Raw genomic sequence first — 13087 nt, 5'->3', positions numbered from 1 at the left:
CAGTGTGTATGACATCATGGATCTTTGTCATAAATTGGAGCAATGATGCTGTTATCTGATTAACTGGAAAAGGTGTTGGCTGGTTGTTGTCCTTCATATTCACAAAGGACCAAACTGGCATCAGGTGATATCTTTTGATTTGTGAATAAGTTGGATTTAAGTGAGACAGAATTGTACAAAGTCACCAGCCTCACTTTCTCTTTCAGAGTCCAGTGCAAAGACAAAAGTCAAGACAACTGTGTAAATGGAATTAGCTCGAGCCCATTAATAGTCAAAAATCTACTCAACCTAGGCGTGCTAATGATGTCACTCTAATCTCCCTTAGTGGGGAGGGGAGACAAGTTACCCACACATGACAATAAGTAACAAATCAAGAACTAGGGACTGCCCTTTGGGCAGTCCAAATCAGTGTAGAAACTGCCATTTGTCCATTTGAATTAGAGGTGGACCACAGGAAGTGATGAAAGACACTATTTCTTTAAGTAAGTTAGTGAACTTCCTGTGGGGGCAGTTGCCGTCTCGAACTGGGAGCAGAAGCATCTCCTGAGACCACAGAACGCTTACACTCTCTGTATTGTCCCGTGGGTAAGTTAGGCTGACTTCCTTGGCCTGGCTGGGCCAATTCTAAAACTCTGCCTATCTGGCTGCTGGGCCTTGTGGCTTACAGCTTCATTTATTTAGCCTTTTAACCTTCTCTCTCCATCCAGGCCTTTGGCCTGGACTAGCCTCTCCCTTTCTCTTTATTCCTACTTTTTACCTACCAGATTGTAAATAAACTCCTCAACCCGATGCTGACTTGGGTCTGATTTAATTACGGAATCAACCTGAATCGTAAATTCCTGGCGGCCACACTTTAAATATATATCTATAATACCTAAAATTTCCTTCTTACACAACTAGTGATGACTTGGATTGTGGTGGATGTAGCCAAGGTCATGTATAATATTGTATATTATACTATACAATGTAATATATTGTATAGTATAATATTGGGTTATACATAGGAGCAAACTGAAAATATCTGATTTCTCTCTGGGCAGAGGATTGCACCGGATATACTGAGGAGGTAGCAACCAGCTTTGCTGAAGAAGAAAGAGGGCATGATTCATAGATGGAAGATACCATGGAAGTGGGCAGCTCCAAAAGAAACCAAGTAGTTTTTTCTTTTGATGCCTCAAACCCAAGGAACACATGCCATAGGAGAGAGGAAGAGGGGCTTCTATGCTGCATGACAATGAGGGACAGAATTTGGTGGTGACAGAAGCAGAGGTTTCTGAGTGAGCACTAGGATGTAAAGAAACCAAACTGGGACTTGAGGAAACAGCACAGTTAAGGAGTTATGCTGGGAGATGGCAACAGTAGCTGACAGGTGGGACAAAAACAGCAGATCCTGGACCCCAGAAGGAAGGAGAGCAGTTGACAATACAGTGGCTCTGAGGCTAGTATTGCAAAAACTAGATTTGACTCATTGGTGCTACAAGTTTTGCTGGGACTATGACTGAACTCCTTTGAGGTGGGAGCAAGAAGGACAATTGCACTAATTGGAAGATGGGCTATAACTATTTTACTGCTCACTGTCCACAGATATATGAGCTCCTTTTTTCTATTCTATGTACTTTTTTGTAAACTTTAAGTGCTTATTTCAAAAAACACCCTTCTCTTCTGTCTTAGAATCAACACTGTGTATTGGTTCCAAGGCAGAAGAACAGTAAGGGCTAGGCAATGGGGTTTAGTGACGTGCTTGAGGTCACACAGCTGGGAAGTGTCTGAGGTCAGACATTTCTCAATCCACTGAACCATCTCCCTGCCCCCAATTTTAAGGGCTTATTGATCAAGAATACAAAAGTGGCAATGTCCTGGTGTTGGTGAATAAGGTTGTCACCTGTGTGACTTCCAATAAGGGACAGAATGCCAGTACAGAAGACAAACAAGTATAATCTGCAGGTACTACAAATTCTTTAATATGGGGGAGAATGCAGTTGGTCTGCCTGGACATGTTCTGTAAATTATGTCCTTGGGCTTTAAAGGAGAAGATAAAGACAAGAAGTGTCAATGATTGGAATTCAGATGCAGGAAAGATGTGATTTCCCAGGGACAGAGGCAGGTGCATCATTACCACCCCTAAAGGGAACCAGAGTCTGATGGAAACATGGAATGATACAGAGACATTCTTTGAGATTTGGAGCTACAGACTAGTAGTTAGGACAGAGACTGGGATCTAGAGGGAAGCCAACATATCCATGTGGCTCCCCAAAAGAAGAGTCATCAACAGGACAAGATATAGCTATTTTCAGGGAAAATCCTGGGTGGGAGCATGAGTCAATGAGATTTGTGAGACACATTCCAAAAGAGAAGCCAGATTCAGACCTGAATGATGAACAGGTTAGCATAATAGCTAGGGACAAGAGTGGAGGTGAAAGCAGGTAAATCGAATAGCCATTCATTACGCCATCATTGCTGGGGTATAGAGGCCGCATGCAGCTGAGATACTGGAAGAGGAGAAAGGGTGGTGACTGTTTCTAGTGAACAATTAGTCTGAACACAACCTTTTTACCTTTGGTTAGTGGCAAAGTAAAAATCAGATCCTGCTAAGTCCCCAAACTTCAAGAAGAAATGATTTCTTTGTCTGGTCTTCCCAGAGAGTTTCTCTTACATGGATGTATCTTTGTGTCTTCTTGGGCACCATTTTGAAAGAAGGCATTGCCAAGAGGGCATTGCCTTTTGTACTTTCCTCCCTTGGGTATCTTCTGGGCTGTGTGGCTGGACTCGGCACTTTCCCTTGGAGAAGGGGCTGAGTTCCAGGAAGGGTGATCTGAGATCGAAAGGCTTTTCAGAAATAACTCGGGTTGTTTTTTCAATAGAACAATGGTTCTGAGCTTCTGCCCTATCACCTAAATGGCATGTTTAAAAGTTCCAAATGTCACTGACTGATGTTATTGCTCCATATGGCCCACTTCTCGCTTCTAGACACTCACTGCTGAGATAAATGGCTGCGGGTGGTCCTACCCAGACCAGACCAACTTACTGACATTGCTGTTCATACTATAGAGATCTGGGGATGGCAGCAGCTTCCAGCTGTTCTGCCTGACTACTGTCCTGTGCCTCTTATATTGGCCAACTATCAAGCACTGGTATGATCATGACACTCCAATTCTCCAGAACCCTGAAGGGCAAGTGCTATTAGTATCCCCAATTTATAAATGGGGAAACTGAGGCAGGCAGAGGTTAAATGGCATGCTCATGATCACAGAACTCTGAGGAACTGAGTTTTGCTGGGAGCCTAATCCCAGTCTCCTTCCTGGAGACTGTGGGAGTGTAGGAGGGAGTATCCATTTTAAATAACTGAGAGTTGTATTTATTTTCATATATAATATTTGTGGTCTTTGAGCTGTGTTGAGGACTCCTTTTTTGCACTTTTTTTTCATTCTTTATAAGTGTTTTCCACATGTTTGAAATAAAAACAGATTTTTCTTTATTGAAAAAAAAAGTGTCCCTGAGGTTTGGGGGATTATTGGTTTATATGTTTAAAGATGTTATATCTTTGAAATAAATATTCATTTGCAAAAGCTAATCTGATGGTAAACTATTAAATGGAATCAGGGTGCTAGTCATTGGGTCCTTAAAAGGGGGGAGAGGGGTTAGCCAGTGGCAGAGAAGAGAGACCCCACTTCCAGCGCTCTCAGACACTTGAGAACCCTGGGAGAGGTGAAGTGTGGGTTTAGTGGAGCAGAACGAGGTACAGATATATTTGGACATGGCCAATGCGAAAATTTCTTTCACTTAAATTATGCATAGTTTTTACAGGGATTTCCTTTTTCTTTTTCAGGGGTGGGTTAGGAGGGAAGAGAGATTTTTAATTGAAAACAATTAACTTAAAATTTTTTTAAAACTATAATGAGAGGTGGTATAGGGTAGTCAGTCTCAAAAATATGAACATCCTGGGCCTTTGACACTTATTCTCTGTGTAATTCTGGACAAGCCTCTTCACCTCTTCCTGAACCAAGAAATGCTCAAAATTAAAAATTGCAAAGTAGTTACTGGTATCCATTGGTAGAGGGTATTTCCTTTCAGGATACTCCTTGCATCAATGAAATCATAAGTTTTTATTATTTCTGTAGCCATAACAAAAGACCTAAACAGCTTTCTTTCAAATCACATTATTAAAACCTAACATGCTTGAAAAATACTATGCTACCATAAGAAACTACCAGCCAGAACCTAGTCTGGGTCCTTCCTTGGACTCCATTTTAAATGTAGAATTATAAATTTATACATACAAAAAATACCAGAGTGACTTGATTATCCTGATTAGGCATATAGAATCAGTCTTTTAAAAAAAGAATCTAGAGAAATGGTTTTAGCTGGTGACCTGAACTAAAAAAGTCCTGACTATTCACTGTACCCAGAGTATAATGGTCACTGTGACTCTGCAAATTAATGGATAACTAAAGCCCTCCCTCAGGTAGGAAACAAGAGTCCAGTGATCCATCCAACAATGGACTCAGAATTGGAAACAGGAAAAAAAGGAGGCAGGATCAAAGAAAACAGACAAGGTATAGGGAGAAGGGGCCTAAATTAGTTTAGATACTTATTTTTTTAGTAAGCTTGAAGCTGAATTTTGGTGAAGGACAATTTTCTTTCTAAAACCCTTACCTTCTGTCTTAGAATCATTTTGAAGTATTAGCTCCAAGGCCCAAGAATGGCAAGGGCAAGGTGATTAGAACTTGCCCATGGTCATTCAGCTAGAAGTGTTTGAGGTCACATTTGAACCCAAGACCTCTAGAGCTGGCTCTCTAACCACTGGTCCACCCAGCTTCCCCAAGGACTATTTTCGGTAATTGCTGGTAGTCTTGAAGCCAAGAATCTGAGCAGAAGATATAAAAATTAGGCTTGCTTAGCCAAGAGAAAGGCACACACTGATCATCCTACAGAACCATAAAACTATCCCCTTGGTGTCCTTTTTTTTTTTCAGCAGAGAAAACATTGGAGTGAGTGCAGCTAGGATAGTAGTAGAGAATTTTCCAGTTGTAAAGAGGTAGAAAGTCCCATTGCTAGGTGACTTTAGTAATGGTAGTAGTAGTAGTAGTAGTACTAGTAGTAGTAGTAGTAGTACTAGTAGTAGTAGTAACAACAATTATTTCTGTAATACTTTTTAAAAGGTCTTCAGAGCTATACGCTCACGTAATGCCGGGAACCACAGGTTAAAGCTGTCCATTGTACATGAAACAAAGAAACCTTTATGCTCAAGCTGCTCATGTTGCTGGAGCTACTGGTCAGCAGCGTGCCCCAGTTCTCATGGGGTTTGTAATCCCAGCTCCACAGTGTGAAGATGTCTCCCTGAAATACTCTGTGTGATGGGACTTGCTCAAAGCTAGAAAATGTGACCAAGTCTACCATTTTACAGGGGCAAAGCCAGTCAATCTTCACAACTATTTGATGGATATGTTTTCTGAAAACTGGTCATAAGAAATGGGTTGCAGGTAGCATGGGTGATTTAAAGAGATGTTCAGAAGAGGAGAAGAAGGTAACTGTAAAGTTGCTAGAAGATGACCTAAAAACATAAAGACAACTTCTTGAAGTCAGGTAGGGCAGCATCTTCTTCTTTACCCAATAGTGAGGCACAAGGACAGAACTTGCAAGTACCGAGAATGGATGTAGAACCAGGTCCAGAGATGGGAGATCCTGGGTTCAAATCTGGCCTCTAATATTTCCTAGGTGTGAGACCCTGGGCAAGTCACTTAACCCCCATTGCTTAGCCCTTACTCTTCTGCCTTAGAACCAAACATAATATTGATTCTAAGACAGAAGGCAAGGGTTTAAAAAAAAAACAACAACAACAACAGAGAGAATGGATTCATTATGATATACAAAACCATCCAGGACAAGAGACGTTGACCTGAAGGTCCAAACACAGGCCTAATTCAAGCAAAAAGATTAGGCCTGTGTTTGGACCTTCAGGTCCCACCAACCATCTCCCCAATGATACCAAACCTAATCTACCTAGGGCTAAGAGTCAGACACGTTCAGCTAAAGTCAAGAAAGAAAAGTAGAACAATAACGGCTGTCCTAAAAGAGCACCACAAAGCCAATCCAACCAAATTGAATCTGACAGTAATTCTATCTGCAGTTCTTAGCATTTAAAAACAAAATTAAAAATCCTATCTTTCTCAATTCATCCATTTCTTTGACTTTATATGTTTCTCTTAGTTTCCTTTATAGAAGTTGAAAAATCTCAACTAAAAAAATCTTCAACTCAAGAGAAAAGGATTCCCCACTCCTGGTAGGGATGCATGGCTCCTCCTACAAGTTGCAAGGGTGGAGAGGGCTGTTCCAACTTGGGATACCAGAAAGAGTTGGTGGAACTGGGAGAGATAGAGGTAATAATGATAGAAGAAGAACTACAAATGGCTGAGAATGATGATCTCTCACAGCCTAGAGTTTTCCCTTAGACTATTCTGACAAAATTTAACATACTAACAAGAAAAAGTATTATATACAATACCTGCATTCACCCCTTTAGCTTTGGACAATAACTATTAATTAATTCACTAAACTTTAAAGTCCTTCCTAATTAAAAATTCTTGACTTTTAGTGGAAAGATAAGCCTGAAGTCTACTTTGGATCATTACACTTAAATCAAAGGCATCTTTGATTTAAAATTTACATTTAAAAGAAAATAAGTTCACCTGGGATGGCCCATCCTCTCATTTTTAATAAAAAAAAATAAACCACCCATTATTTTAATTAATTGCTGACACTTATGGGGCACTTTTAACAACTTACATATATATAGTACTTCAAGGTTGCCAAAATATTTTCCATTACCACATCCCTAAAGATTATAAAATATGTCTTGAGTGGCGTATCTTTAGCAATCTGTAGTCATGGATAATCACCTGGTCCTCAGACTGAGCCTAAATGATTTGCTCAAGGTCATAAAGTTAGTAAAAGTCATTTTAATTTACTAGGAGTGAATTCTGGTACAGCCTATTCATACCTTTTCAGAATAATCTCTTTAGGCTAGTCATGGTGGCATAGGACCGTAATCCTAGATCTTTGGGGAGACTGTGGCTATTAATTATCTCTTGAGCTTGAGACTGTGGCTATTAATTATTTCTTGAGCTTGAATTCTGAACTGAAATCAGGCTAAAGCTAATTGAGTATCTGCAATGTCTGGCACCAATACGGTAAGCCTCCAGGTGGAAGAGTGGTTGCTACCTAAGCAGGGACAAACTGGCCCAGATTGGAAACAGAGCAGGTCAATATTTCTGTGCTGGGCAGTTTGGGGAATCTTATAAGTGACCGTCATACTTTCAACCAGGAAGAGATAGGAAGACACAGTTTCTTTCCTTTATATCCCCCCACCCAGATCCCAACACACACACAAAAGTTTTAAACGAATAAAATACAGAGAATTAGAAAAGAAAACAATTATATTGAAATCAAATTATCAAAATGTTCTAAGTTTAAGAGCTCCTTGAAATCTATCCATAGACTTTTGGGGTGGGCGGTAGCCCTCCAAGGTATGGGTCAGCTAGGTGGCATAGTGAATAGCGAGCCATGTCTGGAGTCGGGAAACCTCATCTTCATGAGTTCAAATCCAGTCTCAGACATTTAGCTAGGTGACCCTGGGCAAATCACTTAACTCTTTGCCTTAGTTTTCTCATTTTTAAAATGAGCTAGAGAAGGAAATTACAAACCATTCCAGTATCTTTGCCAAGAAAATCCCAAATGGGGTCACAAAGAGTCAGACATGACTGAAAAACAATTGCACAACAGACCCCAAGGTTAAAAATCCTTACACTGTGGGATGATCAAATGTGACAGACTTTGCTACTACCAGCAATACGATGATGACCCAGGACAATTCTAAGGAACTTATGGAAAAGAATTATCCGCATCTAGAGAAAGAACTGTTGGAATAGAAATGCAGATGAAAACATGATTTACCACTTGTTTATTTGGGTATATGATGTGGAGTTTTGGTTTTATAAGATTATTCGCTTACCAAAATGAATAATATGGAAATATGTTTTGAGTTGATAATACTTGTATAATCCAGTGGAATTCCTTGTCAACTCTGGGACGGGGTAGGGAAGAGGGGAGGGAGACAACATGAATCATGTAACTTTGGAAAACTTATGTGTAAATTTATTATTGAAAATAAAATAAGGATAAACATTTTTTTTAATCCCCACACTATCCCACGTTATTATCACTTTACTGTGGTGTAAATCTATGGTCTTAAAGTTAAAACTGAGAGAAGCGTGGGATAGGAGGGGAGAAGGATGGTGAAGGAAGGAAAATGTGGGTCTCTTACTTCAAAAAAGATGATCTCTTTTAGCTTCTGCAAGCAAGGAACTCAGAAATAGGCTTTCGTTTGGCCATTATCTGGCCTCTCCAAAATTCCCAAGATATCTCACATTCAATAGTTGGGAAAATCTTCATCCCTGGATCCCTCAGTTTGTGGCTTCCCAAATGAAACTGCTTATTTCAGGTCCCAAAGACCATTCTTTGCTGAGGGAAGCAAAGCTTTGTCACCCTCAGCAACTCCAGATGCCTGAATCATTTCTACAGATAAGCTTCCCAGGCAAGTTTACTGATATGTAGATGTTTCTTAGGGTGCATGGGACCAAGGGATGCCCTGGCAATGCAGTTCTTAGACAACTTCCAGGGCTTAGTTTCACATCATTTTATTTGTGGTTTTTTTTTCTCAAACAATGCCCTTTGCTGAAATGCCTCACCGGTGTTAGGAAAGAAAACATACATCATAATAAGTTAAATATTAGAGGAGAACAAGTAACTAATTTTGAGGCACACAATACAAGTTAGTCGAAGAGCTGCTTTCCAGGAGAGAGCTGCATGGGAGTAAAGCCAATCTCCAAGGCTGGGTCCCTGGAGAATGGAGGGGCTCTTTGGCACTACTGTAGAAACAAATCTAGAGTAGGTTTGGGGAAGGACTGGAACAGAGCTCAGAAGAGCAGAGCCTCGGAAGACATCTGATTGCCTTGACTGGCTCAGAGTCCTTTGAGTCATCACAACAACAGCTTATCACAGCAGTAATAACCATGAGCTGTTATCACCCTTTTATAGCCACAGGGGGAATTATGAACCCTACATTCCAGCTCTGTAACTCAGCACTATGGATCTCTAGAACTTTATTGACAGGCTTTCTAGATAGCCACTATCATTTCACTCAAGAAAAGGTATCCTTCTTTACTTAAAACTGTAAATAAAATCCATACTCCCCCTCACACACAATGGCATCTCCACACAACCTTCCCACCCGCCCCTACCTCCCCTCCACTTACTTACCCACATGCAAGGGCATATACTTACATGCATGCCCCCAAGCATACGCTCACTTCAATAACAGCCTTGTCTGGCAGAAAATAACTGATTGTTCTGATGGCTGAAACAGAAAAACCAGGCCATAAGTAGTCCTTAAGCAAGACTCTCCCTTTGCTTACTCTTTGGACCTATATACTAAAGTTCTCTATATTATTGAAATATGTTTGGAGAGTCTGGAATGTTCAGGCACACCCTTTTCTGCCCTTTCCCCCAGGCTCTTATTTCTGGTCCCAGCCAGATCATTAAATATCTTTTTGCTCCACCCAGGAATACCTGTCTACCATGAGCTTCCTAGCAGGCATCACAGATGTATAACTGAATTTCAAGGAGTTGGGGTAAAAAGTTCAAGAGGACCACCTGAATTTTTCATCTCTGGAGTCAAAAACTATACTTTCTGAGATGCCCCTTTCTCACTGGCAAGTTTGAAGGATAGATTTGTTTAGGTGGTTGTTTCATTATATTTCAAGACTTCCCAGTTCTCTAATTCTCTTTCAGAATTTTATTGCAGTTTCATTTCTGCCTCCTCCCTCTCCATTTTATGTCGAAATGTAAAGAAAAAACCAACCCCTTCCAAATCTTCTAAAGCTTTATTTTTTTTTCTCTGTTGAATTGCCAATATATTCTTTACTGTGTGGGAGATGGGGATGGGGAGAGTTGACATAGAAATTCACAAGTGAACCTTCATCTCCCTCACCCAGCTTAGAGGATATTTCTGATGGCAGGGGAAAAAAAGATAAGAACTCTCTTCAAAATGGCAGGCTGAATAGGAACAGGAGAGACCATCTGATGAAAAAAAAAAAAAAGCACCAGATTGAGTTTTGATCAGGAAATTCAACACACTACAAGGGCACTGCTAGCCCAGGTTCACACAAAGAGATAACCAGACGTCTGTGGGAAGTAGGAAAGAGATCTAGCCATTAATGCCCAGCTTGGGAGCTCAGGGCACAGAAGCCTTCCAGTTCCCAGAACAGGGACAACTCAGAGAAACCTTTAGCCATGGGAAGGAAAATGGGAGGCAAGGTCTATCCAGGAACATCTGAAGTTTACAGTTGAATTGTTTTGACCCTTCCTAACCTGAGACTTCAGGAATCTGAAGTCTCAGGTTAGGAAGGGGAAAATCAGGGCACACCCAGAATCAGATTAAGCTAAATGTTGGCTTGAACCATGGGAGGTACTTAAAGAACACAGTGAACAATAATACGCAGTAACAGGAGCCCCAGATAATAGAAATCAGAACCAAAAAAAGTCTCAAAGACCCAAGTCAGGAAATGAAGTTGGAAAAAGGTGAGTAAACAAAACAAAAATCCCCACTTATAATAAAGAAATATTATGGAGCCAAAGAAGCCCAAGCCTTAAACCCTGAAGAAAGGAATTCTGCATCATCCTCAAAAAAACAGAGAAGTCCATTGGTACCCACAAGCAGATATAACTACTTGAACCACACAAAAATTGGTGTAAGCAAGTAAAGGTAATACAAGCAAACGGCAAAGGGCAAAGCCACTTTGGGGGAGTTGTGGCCACACTGAATTCTAAGTTCTGTACTTGTAGTGTGAATCATTTTCTAAACCATGTAAATAGTTGATATTTATGTGGTGGCTTTATAGTTCACAATGAACTTTGTAGACTCTTTGTTATTCAGTTTTGTACAACTCTTTGTGATCCCATTTGGGGTTTTCATGGCAGATAGTGGAATGGTTTTCCCATTTTTCTTCTCCAGTTCGTTTTACAGATAAGGAAACTGAGGCAAACAGGGTTAAATGACCTGTCCAGGATCATACAGCTAGTAAGTGTCTGAGGCCAGATTTGAATTCAGGAAGATGAGTCTTCCTGACTCCAGGCCCTATTTACTTCACCACTTAACTGCCTTGCAGATTATATGCATTTATTTGATCCTAACAATAGCTCTTTGGAGTGGATGCTGTTTTATTCCCATTTTATACCTGAGGAAACCTGGAGTTCAAAGGGCAATTTGCCAGTAGTTGTCTGCAGGGGAATTTGAATCCAGAACTTCATAACTCCAATTCTAGTGCTCTATCCACAATATCATTCTTTTTCTTCTTATAATGAATAAGCTTTAAATTTTGAGCACTGCCTCACCAGCATCCCTTAGAAAACGTATCTGCATGTACTTACGCAAAACATATATGGGGTTAAGGAATAAGGGTGAGAGGACCCCTTAGGAAAAGAGACAGAGATAGTGAGTGGGCAGAAAGGGACTGTTTTCAGGGAGGTCCTCAAAAGTGGCTGCTACCAGGAGGAAAAAGGAAATTTGGTTGTCATTAGTGCCTCCTCCCCCACGACACAACATCTGGTACCCAAAAGGACATACCATGCCACTGGGGTGTGACAACCCTAAGAGTTTTGGGGGTGAATGAATCCTCACATTCCTGCTACATTTCTTGTAGCCAAGTTCAGGGAAAGGGGGGTTGCGATAGTGGAAGGGAAGAGAAAAACATCAAGGGAAAAAACATATTATTTGGAGTTAAGTTAAAGAGACACTCAAGGAGAAAATGAAAACCCGAGCCAGTAAAGGCCAGTTTTAAACGTTTTAATGACATTTATGTAAGAGGATTATAGTACAACAATAAAAGGAGATTTTGTATGCAAATGATTGTTTGAGCTACATACAGCTGTCTGCCATATTTTCTGCATTTGGACTACACATTCAGCTTGTGAAATGTCCAAAGCCTTGACTAAATAGAGGAAGATGGAGAAAAGACAATCATGTAGTCTTGAACACTGTAGACGGTCCCCTCCTTTACTAGGAGATGTGTTCATTGTATTTATAAGGAAATTTTTTTTCTGACATTTTTGTTTGGGAGGGTCTTTATATTGCTGATGGTAGAGACTTACCAAATTCTTCAAACCCATAGATATTGGAGGAACTGAAGGACTTTCCTTGCCCCATTGCTTTGTCTTCTCATTTCTTTGTTGTTCAGTTACTTCTGTGACCCCATGTGGAGTTTCCTTGACAAAAGACACTAGAGTGGTTTGCCAATTCCTTCTCCAGCTCATTTTACAGATAAGAAACTAAGGAAAACAGGGCAAAGGGACTTGCCCAAGGTCACACAGCTGGTAAGCATAGGAGGCCAGATTTGAACTTGGGAAGGTAACTCTTCCTGACTCCAGGTCTGGTACTGTATCCACCGTACCGCCTAGCTAGCTACCCTCATTTCTAAGCCTCTCTTTATTGCTGCTAAAGATCTTTTTGGTCAATCAGGAACCTTATGGAGATATTTATCCAATTTCCTTATAAGTATTGGCCTTTTTAGAGGCTTTTCAAAATTATATTGAAGGCCATTTTCTTCAGTGGTTTTTAGAGCCGACCACTTCTCTCTGGCAGGCTCACAGTAACTGTAGAAACTGCAGAGGAGGGTGTAACTATTTTGTATTCACCAAACAGGGCCACTGAATGGAGCTGGGTTTCCCCTGGCACTGTTCTACAAATTGAGAGCATCCAAAATAAGGCCCTTCCCCTCAGAGGCTACTGTGAAAAGCAGCCCCAGGATTAATGCAGATGTGCGATATGGCCTGGCTCCAGCTGTGGGGGCTGGGGCACGCAACCGTTTTGAATTTTCTTGCACAGTTACCAATCTTTCCCTTCCTCTCAACCCAGGATTTCTGATTGGAATGAGTTCCATTACCTGTTAGTTGTTGGTTTTCCATTTTGTTTTGTTTTGCTTTTTCCAAGAGGAATCCAAACGAAGCCAAAATGTGTTTGAAAGCACACGTTGGG

Source organism: Gracilinanus agilis, chromosome 3, assembly GCF_016433145.1.
Source record: "Gracilinanus agilis isolate LMUSP501 chromosome 3, AgileGrace, whole genome shotgun sequence".
NCBI lineage: Eukaryota > Metazoa > Chordata > Mammalia > Didelphimorphia > Didelphidae > Gracilinanus > Gracilinanus agilis.
The sequence above is the reverse complement of the archived record's forward strand: the minus strand, read 5'-3'. Positions refer to the sequence as shown.